Raw genomic sequence first — 14,204 nt, forward strand, 5'->3', positions numbered from 1 at the left:
TGCGCTTGACTGGTGCGATGTCCCCAGTAGACCCCGAGCCAGGATCTGGCTTCCAGCAGCGATCAAGTCGCCGGAGGACATCCTCTTCATGTTGCAAGAATGCAACCCGCACCTCCCCACGAAGGGTTGGAAAGTCGTCAAGGTGGAGGAGCATGAAGGGGATGTCAACCAGGCGGTTTTGGTCCTGAACAAGGAGTCAGTAGCTCCGATCGAGACTGCTCGTGGAGTGCTGAACTTGGGGTTCAGTGCGATACACATCAAAGTGTATAAGGGCGACTCCAACGCCGCTAGCAGCTCTGCCGGCAACCCAGCCGAGCAGGTGCTTGCTGAGGAGTTGGAGGCACCTGGTGGGCCGGAGGACGGCTACTCTACCGATTCGTCGCTAAGCAGAGAGATGCGTGCGCTCGGACCGGCAATCGAGGACGTGGACCTCAGAGACACAGAGGAGGCCGACGTCTCCGTGGTGGAGGTTGAAGCTGTAGATGTCATTAAGACTTCTACAAATAAACCTTCACCACAGTAAAGCAGCGTCTGCTGCACTTCTGCTTCGCCTGACAGAAGGCGGAGCCGACCTAGTCCTCGTACAGGAACCTTGGGTTGTAGGAGGCAAGGTTGCTGGACTAGGAACAAAGGAATACAAGCTTATGCTTGACCCCAAAGAAGGTAAAATTCGAACCTGCATATTAGCCAAAAGGCATCTTAGTATATTTCTACTTCGCAATTACAGCAACGGAGACAACACCGCAGTAAGCCTGGAGCTGCAGAGTGGCTCTATAAGGGTTCTATCGGCCTATTTGGCCTTTGAGAAGGAAAACCCCCCAGATGCGCTGGTCAGAGGACTAGCAGAGGAATGCGAAAAGCTCAAGAACGGATTGGTAATAGGCTGTGACGCCAACGCCCATCACACCCAGTGGGGTTGCCCAAACAACAACGACAGAGGTGAGTCTCTTTTTGATTTTATTCTAAATTCGAACCTATTCTTATGCAATAGGGGCAATGCCCCTACTTTCATAACTAAAGCTTGCCAAACGATCATAGATCTAACTTTGGTATCAGATTCACTCGTAGGCGCAGTCTCTGACGAGCACTCCTTTTCGGACCATAGATTCATAGAAACCGTATTGTCCCTTGATTCGCCCTTGCCGGTCAGCTTCGCCAACCCCAGACGAGCGGACTGGCACAGGTACAAAGAAGTTCTGACAAATATCCTCCTCATGGAACCGTCAGAAAGCATCACAAACCCACATGAGCTGGACGAAACAGTATACAAATTCACAGAGGCATGCAACACTGCCTTCAAAGTGGCATGCCCCACAGAGAAACCAAGAGGAAGGAAAAAAGCCCCCTGGTGGACCCAACAACTATCTATCCTCAGAACCAACTGCAGATGCCTGTTTAACAGAGCAAAGGCGGGAAATGAGGACACCAACTGGCTGAACTACAAGTTTGAACTAGCCTCCTACAAAAAGGCCATTAGAAGAGCAAAACGAACGGCATGGCAGACCTTCTGCTCTGACATAGAAAACCTGACCTGCTCCAACAAGCAGGTCATCCACCTGAAAGAGGAGCAGGAGAGGGAATCGAAATAGATCCACTCCTATCAGACCGCAACATGAAATGGTCCATTCATAGTTTCAAACCATACAAATCACCGGGACCGGACGGAATAACACCGGCACACATCCAGCAAGCAGGACAAATAGCCATTAACTGGTTGAAAAAAATCTTCCAATCCATCCTGGCGGTAGGAGAACTACCAACAGCATGGCAAGAAACAAAGGTGGTTTTCATTCCCAAGGCAGGGAAGGCCACTCACACCACAGCAAAGGATTTTAGGCCAATAAGCCTAACATCATTCCTGCTTAAGAGCTTTGAAAGAATGATAAGCCTACACATAAGGGCCACCGTAAACCCGACACAAATATTAGAAGCACAACACGCTTACACCAAAGGTAAGTCAACCGAATCGGCGCTACACTTGGTGGTAAACAGCATCGAGAAATCACTCAACATCAAGGAATACACACTGATCGCCTTCCTGGATATAGAGGGAGCCTTCAATAACGTGCTTCCCACCGCTATAACAGAATCTCTCACAGAACTAGGGGTTGAGCCGCCAATGGTGAGGCTAATCCATAAATTGCTGATAAGCAGAATGGTCACAGCCACACTAGGGACCTCAACCCAGACTAGACTAGTGAACAGAGGCACCCCGCAAGGAGGTGTACTATCACCCCTCTTGTGGAATATCGCAGTAAATAAACTACTGCGGATTCTGGAGGGAGGAGGTTGTAAGGTCGTGGCATACGCAGACGACGTCGCCATCATCTTTAATGGAAAATATCCACAAACACTTTGCTATCTTATGACCGCTAAACTTAAAATGCTATCGGAATGGACGATAGCGAACGGACTCGGGGTAAATCCCTCGAAAACAGAACTTGTTCTATTTACGAATAGGTACAAAATTCCACAACTTAACCCACCCATTTTAAACAATTGTAATCTCTCCTTTAGCGATCACGCCAGGTACTTGGGGTTAGTAATAGATAAACGCCTCAAATGGGGCTTAAACAACCAAGAGAGAACCAAAAAAGCGACCATTGCACTTTACTCCTGTAAAAAAGCAATCGGGCTAAGATGGGGCATGTCCCCAAGAATAGTTAACTGGATTACACAGCGGTAGTCAAGCCAATCCTACTGTACGGAGTGGCTCTGTGGTGGACCGCCTTACACAAACAATGCATACTGACTCCTCTAAACAAAGTACAGCGAATGGCGGCTTTGTGTATTAGTGGAGCCCTTCGAACCACCCCGAATGAAGCGCTGAATGCGATCTTGAACCTCCCTAGCCTGGACTTAGCAGGCATGGAAAGGGCCAAATCGGCAGCTATTCGACTGAGGGACACAGGGCAATGGAAAGCCCAATTATATGGCCATGCTAAAATTCTCCAGCATGATAAATCGATTCCGAAAATCACGGATCTATGCAAATCTATTGAATATAGTCACACACCCTTTGAGGCCCTGATTCCTGATAGAGAGGAATGGGAACAGGGCCGATCGGGCACGACGGACGCAATCTGTTTCTATACAGATGGCTCCAAATTAGAAGGACACGTCGGCGGAGGTGTATACTCCGAACAATTAGATATCAGGAAGTCATTCAGGCTCCCGGACCACTGTAGCGTCTTTCAGGCGGAGGTCCACGCTATAAAAGAAGCACTAACCTGTTTAAGGAACCTTAGCCTCCAGAGAGGACACCTAAACATATATAGTGACAGCCAAGCGGCTATGAAGTCGATCTACTCGACAAACACCAACTCTCGTACAATAGCAGACTGTCGCAGATCTCTACACGAGATGGCAAATCAGTTTACTATCAGCCTAATATGGGTTCCGGGTCACCGGGACATCGTAGGCAACTACATAGCGGACGAATTAGCCAGGCAGGGCACCACCAAGCCTCTCCTACCAGGAGAGGAAAATGTCGGTATGCCCATGGCTACTTGCAAGCTAAACATAAAAAACCACTTCAACACACTAGCCAACACCCATTGGCAAAACGCACCACAGTGTCGCATCTCTCACCAGACATGGCCTGTGATAAACAACAAAAAAACCTCGGAGTTACTCAAGCTCAGCCGCACAGAGTGTGGCATGCTGATCCGAGCTCTTACAGGTCACTGGCTTGTTGGCGCGCATGCCGGCAGGTTAAAAGCCCCGCAAAATGATTTCTGCAGAAGCTGTAGGGATGAGGAAGAAGTGGAAATGGTAGAACACCTTCTCTGCTTCTGCCCAGCCCTATGCAGACTCAGACTGAAACACATAGGAAGCCCCTTCATCGACGATCTTACCGAAATATCGGAGATTAATCTCAAAAGCATAAGTGCCTTTATTAAATCTTCCGGGTGGAAGACATGCTGATCAGCTTAACACAAGCTGAAACTACTAGAAACGGGACCCTAGAGAAGGAAGAAACGAGATCATGCGGTATCACAACGGACCCATTGAGGTCTAAGTGTGTCGGACCATAGTCCGACAGCCGCCCTAACCTAACCTAGTACAACGTAACCAATTTGTTTTCGCCAGAGCCTACTTTGCGAGGAGACGCCCGGTAGGGTGTTCATGTAGATAGCGAAATCCCACTGGGATTCTCTAGTGGATCTCCTCCAGCACTTCAACTATTCTGCGGTCTTGCCCTGTTGTGGTATAGTTTCCTCTCGGTGAAGTCACACAAAAATGCACAACAGCTTGGAATAGGTGTCCTTTTTCATCTGCACTGACCTCCTGCAGGCTTTTTTGAAACTTTCCTTCCATTTTTAATTTTTAGATTAAACACCGCATTTGCATGAACACAGCCAAAGATTAAACTTCTTATTCTTTGGGTCGTGGCTAACGGCGTTCATCGAAATTCACTCGCTAAATCTGGTATTTTTTCTGGTACTTAGCTCATCTGAGTAACGCGCTGAAAAACAGACCCGACGAAAATCTTTAGCCGCGTGTTTGCTTCTCGCTCACTCCTATGGTTAGCTCGCGGTTTTCGTCGATGTGAGTACTAGGCTTAACGCAGTAACGTTTGTATTTATCAGTTAACCCTGTGATGCTTTATGATGTTTACCGCAAGGGCGCCGTAGACTGGCTGCCACGCCCCAAAATATCCCCTGTCCCTTAGCGGGAGACCTTATTTCCTCCTCCCTATAGAAGTCGGCGCGCCCTCCATCTCCGCTTTAGCTGCCAAGTAGCTGGTTGAGGTGGAGTTTAGTGGTACCTCAATGGAGAGCTCGTCGAAGATCGGGCGAAGTCCCACTCGACATGTTCCTTCCCACTGGGATTCTGTCGTGGTATTGCTTCCTGTCGGTGAAATCCCACAATAATGGGCAACAGCTTGGATTGGGCGTTCTTTTTCATCTGCACTGAACTCCACAACAGTGCGAGTCCGCGAGTCGGTTTGAGCCTTTCACAATCATTTTAAAAATCAAAAAACTAAAATCGCATTGTTATACTCGGAAATACCTGAACACTGTGTTTTCACTTAGTAAATTGTTGAACCTATCAACAGAATATCCGAATAGCTCTCATAAGAAAAGCAAGTGTATGACATAATTCGCTGTTTTTAAAGGACTTTTGCGCAGTATAAAAGCTACATATGGACATTAAGCATAGGAAATATATGTTTTTTATGTACATACATGTGTATATCCTGATCAATATGCAGTATTTTGAAATTATAACTTGTTAAATTTTGGTCACATTTTAAATAGTAAAATTTAAAACAGTATTTAAAGTTTTGCTTGCAAAAGATACATTACTTGTATTCTTGTTTTGCTATTATACCCTTGCGGAAGGTATTATGATTTCAGAAGATTGGATCGCAGTGAAGGAGACGTTTTCGACCCCATAAAGTATATATGTATATTCTTGATCAGCATCACTAGACGAGTCGATCTAGCCATGTCCGTCTGTCCGTCCGTTTCTACGCAAACTAGAGTCTCAGTTTTAAAACTTTCGGGCTGATACTTTTCCAAAAGTCTTCTTTCTTTTGCAGGTAGTATATAGCTTTTAAGATCCAGCCGGATCGGACAACTATATCTTATAGTTCCCATAGGAATAATTGGGAAAAAAATAGTTTTTTTAATTATATATTTGGTGTTTTTTAACATATAACATCCTACGCTTGGAAATAACATTTTTTGATTAGTTTTGGATCTCGAATTTTATTTTATCAAAATCGGACGACTATATCATACAGGTGCCATAGGAACGATCGGAAAATTGGTGTTAAAATAGTAATGTAACAAATTGTAGCTTCCGTGTTTTTTGACATATTATCTTATACTATTGGGATTATCATTATTTGTATTTGTTCAGTTGTGACGCCGTGCCGGAAAAAAGCTCTGTACGTCTGTCATTGTAAGAGGGGCTCTTGGGAGTAATTAAACGACTGAAGTTCAAATATAACAGTTTAGCCTTTAATTCATTAGCTTATAATGTGTACACTTCACTCTTCTTCATTAATTAACTTTAACAAAATAATGGGTCGCATGGACAGCAAATAAAGACAATGTTGTTCCGGTCGCTGAAGCTTGTAGTTCTCACTGCTCTCCTCTCAAGTTCTGTAGGGTTGCCAGATGTCCTGACCTTCGTTGACCCAGTTGGCAGGGCTATCAGCTGTGCATACGAACCAAGTACCGTGGGACTGAATATGCCGCCCGCCAATGCGAAATCCGCGTGATACATGTGTTGTTCAGGATTCTGGATCTAAATTCCCTTGTACTCGTAGCGGCTAAGACAAAGAAAAAGAGAAATGACATACGGATGCAATTAATTACCAAGGGAGCGATAGCTGGTTCATATTAGCATGAGATCGGCAGGCGACAAAGCTTGGAGATGGAGCGTTTTTGACTGCCTGATTTTGTTTTCAGTGTTACGACACGAACGAGTGAATCCTCTGCAGGATGGAGACTGGTAATTCTTCCGAGCGTCCATTGCGATGGAGGCAGTTGATCGTCCTTGATGAGTACTAATTCGTTGATTTTAAAATTCTCCTTTTCCTGACACCATTTTGGGCGAGTTTGAAGATGGGACAGCCAATCTCGGCTCCATTGCGTCCAAAACTGACGGATCAAATTTTGATGAGATAGAAATTGCTCACGGAACGACGAGTTTTGAGGGCGACAATGGGCAGGTGCGAGCAGGGTGTCACCAATGAGAAAATGTGCCAGCGTGAGAGCTTCTAAGTCGTCTGGATCAGCTGTTAGCGGACAAAGTGGAAGAGAGTTTAGGCAAGCTTCAATCCTGATGAGCACCGTTGCGAGTTCCTCATAAGTTTGCTTGTGACTTCCGACAGTCCTCTTCAGGTGATGCTTGACGGACTTGACCCCAGCCTCCCACAGGCCTCCGAAATTGGGAGAGTATGGCGGAGTGAAATGCCATGTCGGGCACGTAGCGTGGTCGCGATCCGCCTGTTGTGCGCTTGCTAATAACTTATTGGCGCCAACGAAATTTGTTCCGTTGTCGCTATACATATGTTGAACTGGCCCTCGCCGACCAGTAAAACGAGAAAATGCTAGTAGGAAGTGTTCCGACGAGAGTCCGGTAACCGCTTCTAGGTAAACTGCCTTCGTAGCCAAGCAGACGAAAATAGCAATGTATCCTTTGTAAGTACTTGTCCCACGAAGCCGTGCTGCCTTGATTTCGATTGCCCCGGTATAATCGACGCCGGTCGCAATGAATGGGCGGTTTGGTGGGTTGACTCTGTGCACCGGCAGGTCGCCCATCAATTGACTTCCGATGCTGGGTGACGCGCGGAAGCACGTGATGCACTTTCGAAGGATCGTTCGGACGGCTTGTCTTCCATTTGGAATCCAGAACTTGTACCTCGTGTGGGCTAAAGTAAGATGAGCGCCGCCATGCAGGGTAGCTTGATGGGAGTTCTGAATTACCAGCTCTGTAAAGAAATGACGCTGCGGTAAGATGATTGGATGTTTGCGATCGAAAGAAAGGTTGGAATGTTTGAGACGACCGCGAACGCGTAAGATGCCGTCGTCAAGAAAGGGAGTGAGATTTCTTAGGATGCTCTTCGGAGGCAGAGGATTTTCTGCGAGGATCGCGTGCATGTCGGATTGAAAGGTTTCGGCTTGTACTATTTTCACGACGCAACGAAGTGGCGTCTCTGGCGACAGCTGATTGTAAGATCTGGTTTTCTTCGATTGAGCGTTGTGACGAAAGCGCAGTATGTGTGCTATGACTCGAACGAGTTTGGTGTAAGTCGAAAACCGCTCAATGATATTAATGTCTACTTGGGTGGTGTGCAAACGAATTTGCAAAGATTTTGCTTCTAGGGATTGCTCATCAAATTTTATGTTCGGTACCTCTGTGTCCGTGCCACCAGAGATCAAAGCTGGAGATTTCTGATGGGGATAGTCCTCTCGTGGCGCTGTCTGCTGGATTATCCGCCGTGGGAACATGTCTCCATTGGTTTGAATCGATGTGGTCCAGAATGTAGGCAACGCGATTGGCAACGAACGTTTTCCATCTAGTAACATCTCCTTTGATCCAGTGGAGAACGATAGTGGCGTCCGTGCAGTATGTAACGGAGATTTGAGCGTTTTTCCAACGATTGTTTGCTACTACCCATTTAGTTAGTTTGGTTGCCAGCACAGCGCCGCATAACTCGGTCCTCGGGATCGTGAGGGGTTTCGTTGGAGAGATTTTGGATTTTGCAGTGATGAGAGTGGTATAAAACGATGAATCCGGTTGGGGTATACGCATGTAAACCGCCGCTGCGTAGGCGTGAGTGGACCTGTCGCAGAAGGCGTGCAACTGGATATCATGGCTAAAGTCTGGCGTATACCGTACGCTGCGAGGTATTCGGATTTTGCTGATGTCCTCCAGATTGACACGGAACTTTTTCCATTTGTTAGCGATGGAACTGGGCACTGGGTCGTCCCACCCTAAGTGCTTGCGATCGTCCTCGGAATGGAGGTGTGCCATTGTGACTTCCTTTAGAATTAATTTTGCTGAAATGAGAATAGGGGCGATTAGTCCTAAGGGATCGAAAAGTCTGGCGATGCTCGAAAGAATTTCTCTTTTGGTTGAACCCGTGGGAATGCTCGCTTGCAATTTGTTGGTGAAACAGTCTTGGTTAGGTAACCAATGCATTCCTAAGGTTTTGACTGTATCAGAGCTGTCCCAGCTTCGTGACGTTTGATTGCATCGGTTTGATGAAGGAATGCTGTCTAGAAGCGCTATGTCGTTACTAGACCATTTCCTCAATTCCATATTTGCGGATTTTAGAGCGTTCTGGATTTGTAAACTCTTGTTTTGTGCTGCTGAGATAGTGTGATCACCAGAAAGAATATCGTCGACGTAGATTTCGTGCTTTAAGACCTCTTCCGCCAGTGGATAATTTTCGCGTTCATCCTCTGCAAGTTGACGAACGACTCTGATGGCGGTGAATGGTGCAGAAGCGGTACCGAAAGTTACAGTTGACAGGCAATATTCCTTGATGTTTCCATCCGCCGCCCGCCATAAAATCCGCTGGTACTGCGTGTCGTCCGGATGTACGTCTATGCAGCGGTACATGCGCTGGATGTCGGCGGTGAAAACATGCCGGTACTGTCTCCAATTCAGCAACACTGCAGGGAGATCATTTTGTAGATAGGGTCCTACGGACAATACATCGTTTAGAGATTGACCGTTGTAGGTCTTTGCCGATGCGTCGAATACAATGCGCTGTTTGGTGGTGAGACTGTCTTCTTTATAGACAGCGTGATGAGGAAGAACGCTGGATTCAACCCGACAGGATTTTTTGGAGGTACTGACTGTTGATCTCTCACTAGAGACTGCTGGTGTGATTTGTCCCAATTCAAAATATTCTTCGATGCCCTCCTTGTAGCGAATCCATTTGTCTGGATCCCGTTCATAACGCCGCTCTAATTGAAGAAACCTGTTTAAAGCGACTTGACGCGATTTTCCTAGGTCCATTGTGGGATCGAAATGCCATTTGAAAGGTAGTCTTACCATAAAACTACCGTTTGGTTGGCGTGTGTGCGTTTCCTTAAAGAAGGACTCACACCACCGCTCTTCGTCAGATTGAAGTGATCGGCTTGGGACCGATTCTATTTCGCAGAAATTCTTCAAAAGCGATTCCGTATCTAGCGTGGTTTGATGACAGCGAATATTAAGCGTGTGAATTGATTCCTGGAACTTGCCGAGTATCATCCAACCTAAGTGAGAATTTTGTGCAATAGGTTCGTATGGATTACCGATTCGGGTTCCCGGAAGGATAAGACCCGCCATGAGGTCGGCTCCGATGATGAGATCTATGCGTTTCGAGCGATAGAATAAAGGATCCGAGAGCTGGAGTCCGTTGATGTGTTTCCAGTTTTGAGGCGAAAACGATTGGTTTGGTAGATGTGAGGTCAGCGAGTTCATAACGTACGCAGAGTCGACATCTAGATTGAACGTTGGGTTTAGCGACGTTCGGATGCAGCATCTTGCCGTAAAGTTGCACCGTTGACCAGTAGTTTGGCCGACGCCGGCGATCGAAGCGCGGATTCTGCTTCGTGGAAGCTGGAGAGCTTGGACGGTATGCTCTGAGATTATTGTAGCTTCCGACCCCTGATCGATGAGGGCAGTTATTGATGCTTGAGCGCCGCTCTGGGGGTGGCAGACAATAATCCGTGCGGTAGCTAGCAAGATATTCTGTCGCGTTGCATGGGAGGCTGTGGAAGAATAACATTGGAGGTTTGGATTAGCAAGGGGGCTAACTGGTGAGGTGTCGTTGTTCATAATCGAAGCGATATGCGGTTGACTGGATGATACGGTCGGCGAGTAAGGTTGGGGTGCTTGAGTGATGCTTGGCGCCGCGGCCAGATGAAGTAAAGAATGGTGGCATTGTCCACAGTGGTAGCAATTCTTTACACTTGAACAGCGGGCCAGCATGTGCGATTTGCTCAGGCAGTTGAGGCATAGGTTTGACTTACTCACGACCTCCTTACGTTGGTAGCAATCCAAGCTAAGGAATCGCTGACATCGACGAAGGATATGATTACCATTGCAGTGTGGGCAACGAAGCACAGGGGGGCTTGGTTGCGCGTGGGTGTTATGAACCGAGATACGTTTTGTTGGGTGATGATCCAGTGATGATCCAGATTTGTTGGTGCGCGAACAGTTTCTATTTTCAATGGCGTCCAGGGTGATTAACCGGTTGTTGAGAAACTGTTCGAGATCCTTGTACGAGGGAATGTTTGTTTGACTGCCGAGATGATGTCCCCAGGCGGAGTGCGTCTCTTTCGGTAATTTTGCAGTCAAATAATGGGCGAGCCAGTGATCCCCGTCCTGCAATGACGCGTTGATGGTGTTACAGGCGGCTGCGCAGACGTTGACTGCACTTATCATGGATCGAATATCATCGGGCTTCTCCTTGCTTAGGGTTGGCAACTGGTACAACATGTTCATGTGATTGGAGAAGACCACGAGTGGATTGTTATAGCGCTGAATTAGTGTGTCCTTTGGTGCCGTATAATTAGCGGCCGTCAAAGGAATTTGACGAATATGGCAATCTCGACCAGCTGGCAGAGATTTCTTGAAGAAATGATACCGTTGTATATTGTCCAGCCACTCATTTTGATGAATTAACCGAGAAAAGGCGTCATAATATCCTAGCCAGTCCACGCAGTTTCCGCTAAACTTGGGCACTGGCAGTTGTGGCATGTCGACACGTTCGTCGGCAACCGTCGACACGGCGGTGGGTGCCGAGGCTGAGGACGGCGTCACTGGGAACTTTATTCGTTGGCCTTCCGCTACAAGGCAATAGGTTTCCATGTACAGATCCTCGAAGCTGACGGCGATCTTCTTGGCGTGATAGTCCGTTTTAACATATCCCTCGGTGCAGATGATTACTTGATGGGTGGTCTCAAAAGCTTCGTTTAAACTCTCGATCTGCTGCAAGCGCTTCATATAATAGCTTTCGGTTTTTCGAGACGCGGAATCCTTCTTATAGTTATGCTGCAGACGGGTTAGACTTTGAAGACGCTCCTTTTGAAGTGTAATAAAACCTGCCAGGGCCGGATCATCAGCTTCGTGGTCAGACATATTATGAGAATTTTACCAATTTATTTTGAACCTAGCTAGCTCTGCTTGATAAAATAAAAAGCACCCGTACTCACGTGATCTTTCCCTTATTACTTATGCCTGAGTTTACGTAACGTTGAATATAGCGTGAGCGCAGGCTGTACTTTTTCCGATTCCGCTTTGAGTAGAAGATTTTTCTTGGTTGCGAAATTATAACGGGCCTTCTTGCAGCACCCGTGTGTGTGTGTGTGTGTGTAGAAGCGCTGTCAGGCGACCGGGTGTGTTGGTATTGGTGACTGCGCTCTATCGGTGTGAGAGCACTTGTTGGGGACACAAACGGAGACGATCGCAATTTGTGTTAGATGGAGTGATGGGTGTTATGCATTAGAGCCAACAATTGAAAGATCAAACTGAGATTTTTAAACTTCAAGCAAGAGTCCCCTCATGGGCCACCATGTTCAGTTGCGACGCCGTGCCGAAAATGCTCTGTACGGCTGTCATCGTAAGAGGGGCTCTTGGGAGTAATTAAACGACTGAAGCTCAAATATAACAGTTTAGCCTTTAATTCATTAGCTTATAATGTGTACACTTCACTCTTCTTCATTAATTAACTTTAACAAAATAATGGGTCGCAATGGACAGCAAATAAAGACAATGTTGTTCCGGTCGCTGAAGCTTGTAGTTCTCACTGCTCTCCTCTCAAGTTCTGTAGGGTTGCCAGATGTCCTGACCTTCGTCTTCAGTTGGCAGGGCTATCAGCTGTGCATACGAACCAAGTACCGTGGGACTGAACAGTATTTTTAAGAACTTCGAATTACATTTAATAATAACAACTGCAAGGGTTACAAACTTCGGCTTTCCGAAGTTAACTTCCTTTCTTGTTTCTTTTTTCAAATAATACAGATATTTGTATTTTCTAAATTAGCAAAATTTGTTTGAAAATCTTTACTCTTTTTTTCAGCTTTATTTGGCAAAAAACAGCTTTCTTACCACCCTTTCCCCGCCGAAAACAGCTTTTTTTCTCAGCAAATGTTGGCAACACTGGTAATAATAATAGTATTAATCTCATTTAAATTTTTACAAAAGATTTGCAAATATTTGGGCGCTAAACGGGTATCATCGTAAGAGTGCGCACCCTGCTGAAAAAAATTTGCACTGCGCAGGAGCCCCAAGAATCTGCATGCCAAATTCTAACACTCTAGTTTTTATAGTTTCCGGGATGTCAGCTTTCAAATGGGCAGATGGACTTGGCTAGATCGACTCGGCTAGTGATCCTGATTAGGAATATATATATATATATAATATGTGGTCGGAAACGCTTCCATCTACCTGCTACAGACTTTCCGACGAATCTAGTATTACTCTACGAATAACGGTTATAAAACACTTGTAAGCTTTTAAGAAGTGCTCAATGTAAACAAGAAAAATTAAACGCGAAGGTTGCTGTTGGTCGTGTTTTTAGTATGTTTTTTTCGGTACTATTTTCATGATAAATAAATAATAAAGCCTAGTACTCAGATCGGCTAAGAGTTTCACTAGTCGAAAATTCTTATTCTTTATAGTGTGACCAAGGCCTTCAAAGTTCACCCGCATGGATCATGGTCTTACTGCCAAGCAGCTGGTTTTGTTTTGCTGGCGAAAAAAGACGAATCTGCTGGTGCACAAACAAATAAATATACATGTAATGTTCAAAGGATGTTTTTATTTACGTTAATTAATAGTTTAAGGATTCTTTGTCTTGGGAACAGGGTTGTTCCGCTGATGCTGCAGGAGGTCGCCCAGCATCCTGGTAATGACTCATCCAGCTTTTTCCTCCTCCCTATAGCTGCAAACTAGCTGGTGGAGGTGGCGTCCTGTGGTTTCCCAATAGAGAGCTCGTCAGAGATAGTTCTGGTGGTTCTGCTTAAAGTATACTTCTATAAGTACATCGTAACCAAAGTCTTTTGGCCAGAACTTACTTGGGAGGGCACGCCCGGAAGGATGTCCATGTAGGGAGCAAAGTCCCATTCCATTCTAAGTCTGAAATTTTATCTGGTATTTCCTTAGCTCATCTGAAAAACAGACCCAGCGAAAAGCGTTAGCCGAGTATTTGCCTCTCGCTCACTCTTATGGTTAGCTCGCGGTTTTCGTCGATGTGAGTACGAGGCTTTACTTAGGCGGTGTTTTTGAAAATGGAGGACGCCAAATCAACATGAGTTTTTTGATTAGCTATGGCTGTTCAGATCAGCTCCTATCGGACGGTAGATGTCGATGTGCTCTGTGGGATTGTAGAAAAGGGCATTGTCAAAGTAAAACGAACCTAATAGGAATGTTTAGATCCCAACTCAACAAAATTATGTGTACCATGACAACCCTATCCCGTAAGTAACACCGGCAACAATACAAGACGGCCAGCCGTTTAGCAGATTAGCGGCGAGTTAGCGCGTAGTAACGCCAAGGCGAAGTGAGTTTGGAGAACTAGTTAAGGAATAAAAGACCATGAGTTTGGAGAAAGAGAGAGTGTAGACTTCGAAAGCAGAACGATGGATCCGTGTGCAAAAGGAAGTTACGGAACAGCAGGAGTTGTGACTATAAGCATTATAATTTATTTTCAAATATCATTAAAAAAATATTGGTAATAACAC

The sequence above is a fragment of the Drosophila subpulchrella genome, unplaced genomic scaffold, assembly GCF_014743375.2.
Source record: "Drosophila subpulchrella strain 33 F10 #4 breed RU33 unplaced genomic scaffold, RU_Dsub_v1.1 Primary Assembly Seq45, whole genome shotgun sequence".
NCBI lineage: Eukaryota > Metazoa > Arthropoda > Insecta > Diptera > Drosophilidae > Drosophila > Drosophila subpulchrella.